The sequence below is a fragment of the Aphis gossypii genome, chromosome X (assembly GCF_020184175.1).
Source record: "Aphis gossypii isolate Hap1 chromosome X, ASM2018417v2, whole genome shotgun sequence".
In the NCBI taxonomy this organism is placed as follows: Eukaryota; Metazoa; Arthropoda; class Insecta; order Hemiptera; family Aphididae; genus Aphis; species Aphis gossypii.
In genome coordinates, this window is record NC_065533.1 from 61,433,506 (window position 1) to 61,437,834 (window position 4,329).

A 4,329-nucleotide genomic window follows, 5' to 3' on the forward strand; every position below is an offset into this window, starting at 1 on the left:
TAACTCAGAATTGAACGAATCGTCCACATTTTTTACTCTCGTAAGACTGCATAGACCCAGTAACGATATGTAAAAACATATAAATCCGGTCTTTAGTTATAACCACTGAGATATATAATAATATTCTTATCTATCTCAGTGGTTAAAACTTTATATTATTTATATTTTATACAAATTATACACTATAACATTTATTAATAAATGATTAATTTAAATGTATAGTCTATATTCTATAAATATAGATATTCCATACAATATATATGGGGCATGAATACAAGTGTTTAAAATAATATAATAAACGCATTGAATAGGTAACGAAATAATAAATTGAAGGGTAGGTGGAATAACGTGCTATGTAGAAATTCGAAAATAGTTCAGCAAAAATTGAAAACGAAAAAAGTATATGTATATTTGTATTATGTTTTTAAGTTTGTGCTCGATGATGCTGTACGGTAAAATATTCTGGAAATTTTTCGATTTTTAAAATATATCGGGAATGCTTAATAGCACGTTATTCCCGCCCACCGTTCAATTGATGTAGAATGTAGATACTTTAAATAGTATATAATATAATGTCTATTATTTAGATTGTGGAGAAAAATTGTTTATTTTTATTTTCAATTTTTATTTCTTAAATTTCTGTCTTTCATTTGGTCTGATATGCACGTGCCAGTTGCTAGTTTCTACATCGTATAATTTACATTTTTTTACTTTAACTAATATAATAGTATATTATGCTACATACCATACGATACTCTTATATTTGTATTGCATTGCATTGAATATTACATTCTTAGTAGGTAAGTATCTAATACAATTAATTGGATAAATACGATTTATTGGTTTTTATTTAATTTAAAATATCATATTAATTTGTCTCAGGGACGCCTGGAAAGGGGGGCTAGTGGGGGCCATGACCATTGCCGCCTGAGATTTTTCGTGTCAGTTATAAAATTGGAAGTATTTTACATAAAGCTAGTCTTGGGTATTTAAAAATAGTCGATCTCATTTATTAATGAATAATGATAATGATAATAATATTTATATTATATAATATTAATCGTGCATGAAAAACATAATGATAAAATCAAAATACTTAGAAAGCATACAAGATTATAAATTTACAATTTACAAAGTAACCAATTTTTAAATTAAAATAATTAAAAATTTTGTCGAGACTTGTAAATATGGATTTAGTTCTTAAAAAAAATTCTTAAACATTTTTTAATCAACAAATTGATAATTTGATAATTTAATTAATTTATTTGCTTCAAACAAAATGAGATTGTCTTTACTTTTTGAATAAAATAATAAAATATGAAGTAATATGTAAATTAAATCAAATAAAGTTGTTTTTTGTTTTAACTTTATTATGTTTTTCTTATAAATATTAAAACTAATTTAATGTGTAAAGTTATATTAACTTGAATAAGTTTTTAAAAAAAAATTAATGATACTATTACATAGTATGAGTAGATGAAAGATGTAGCGGTAAATCTTCCCATAAGTATTTAAATACTTGCAATTCTTTTGTCCCTCCTGAGCAAAATTTCTGCGGGCGTCCTTGGCTTATTGGCATTAGACAGTATTATACAAGGTACCTGAATAAAATATTATCGTTTATAATATTATTATGATATAATAAATACAAAATTAAACACGTCGTTTCCGTCCGATTTGAGCGACAAAATACACCGCACGTCATACGATTCTGGCCGCCGCACCGTTGGGATGATATTACTCCTATTATTAAATCTACTACAGTTTATACTGGAAACCGGTATTTTTATTCGAGATTCACAATGTCGCACAAGCTGCGGCGTTGCATAAGCGTAAATATGTATCCATAACAAAGCCGTGTAATAAAACCACGAGTACGTAACGATAAATTAGTTATCGTTTATAAATAATTTTTAAACTTACGAAACTAAACGTGATCTACTGAGCGTAAATGTTCGAGCGAACGTACACCTACGACTTTAAAATATTATAATACGCCTCACCGCCGACCGACACACACACACACACACACACACACACACAAGCAGACACAATGTACCTGTGAATTTTATTATTGTTATTTGTGTTTAATTTTTATCTGTTCCGTGTATTATATAACAATGTGCCAATTATTATTATGATATTTATTATGATCTCTAACGACGTCGCCGCGCTGGCCAGGCGAGCTTATCGTTAACACGGCCGCCGTGATACTTCTGTCTCTCTCCGCCCGTCGTCGCAGTTACTCCGTCGTGCATAATCGCCTATACCAATACGATTTTGGTTGATATTAATATTGTAATATTATATTATACTTATACAGTTCGCTGTTTTATATTATTATTGTAATTCGTGATGGCGCTAATCGCAATTTTTATGCCCTTTTTTTTTTTATATCTACGTGTGTGCAAATCGCCGCGTCATTGTTCGATTATTATTATATTTTATTCCGTGTTGGAATTTGTCGCCATCTATTTATTTATTTATTTTATTGTAATTATGTATTTTGTCGTTTGTGGATTTGATGAGTGTATAGGTAGGTAGGTAGCAGCTGGCCAGCAGTGCTCCGTCAATCTGTGAGTTTTATTTATTTATTTTTTCTATTTATTATTATCGTTACCTGTTTATCTGTATCATTACGTATCTTCTGTTGTGCCACACGGGCTTGTATACATTTATAATTATTTTGTAGTGCCATAAGGGCCGCCTTTTGTATTAATATTAAAGCTTTACAGCTACAGCTCCAATAGCTGACATATATTATATTATACTTATACTATTGTATACCAGATATAGCTATAATAGCTGCTTATAATATTATTTATCTTGTTCAGCCATAAGGGCTTTGATTTATTAATTATTATATTTGTATACGATTATAATTGTGTTGCTGAGATTTTTATATATTTGTTGATTTATTATTGATATCGTGTATTGTACAGCAATTGATTATTTCCCTGCAACGTGTTACCATTTTAATATTATTTAGTTGTAAGCACACACATACACACGAAACACCCATAGATATTATACACCTTCACACATTCACCACACACTAGCACTTTCTGGTCTTGCTCGGCGACCCCGTCCACCTCCTTTGAGTCGCTATGCATACATCACACACATAGGTCGGTTGGTGAACAGCGGTGTACCGTGTACCTATAACGCGCGAAGTATTTCGGTGAACGGAAGTCGAGTATTATTATTGTTATTATTGTACGCACCCGTCCCGTACAGTAATTAATTTGCCATGTTATACGAGTTTGTAAGACGGAGACAACACATGCAGGTGTTGCGGAATCTTAAAAGATCAATAATATATATATAATATATATATATATAACTGGTTTTGCGTAAAAATTGCCGTTTTTCCGTCATTTTTTTTTTGTTTTTCTCGATTTTTTTGAAAACTGTTGGAAAATGTTAACTTTTTACCTCTATAATGCACCAAGGATATTCACTTTTACATCGGAAACCACCCCCATAGTTTGAAATTGGAGCATTATTTCGACTAGTTATGCTGTACGCAGACACAAAAAAAAAAAAAAAAAACACACATCATTGTAAAATCAATACATTCATCACTTCGTTCAGAATCTAAAACCAAGCGAAAATGATACCTTTGGTATCAGGCGACCATACGAACTAAGTTAAGATGCGTTTACGCGCTATCAACTATATAAATACAATATAGAAATATGTTTATTTTATTCCATATCGATTTATAGAGTACCAGTAGCAAGCGATATGAGCAGTTGGTAAAAATGAGCTGTCTAGTATATATTTACTGTTATTTTTACACGATTGTAATATGTATAATTTAATAAAAAAAAAAAATTATAAATCTGTTTCAATTTATTGATATTAAATTAAATTTACTAATTAATTATACAAATAGTGTTGTGGCAATATATGAAATCTATTTCCCATGCATAATAATGCCGATCGAACGGAGGTGCATATTATGTAAATATTTAATAAAATTGTTAGGTAACTTAAATACAACAACATTATCAAAAAAGTATGTACTGTTATTAAACTGTACATGAAATTAATAAATTACATACGAATTGTGTTATAAAATATATACATGTTTAATATTACTTAGGTATCTAATTTATTAACATAATAGGAACGCGTTTAATTTCAAAATTATAATATAGGTATTAAAATTATAACACACAATTTTCATTTGTTACGAATGTGTCCATTACGTGTTCAGTTGATGATAACAGTACCTATACCGAATATTATCGTGAATTTTTGTGGACTGTAAACCTAGGTAAAATCTATGGACGATGATTAAATTGTTAAGTTGTCTATACTTAA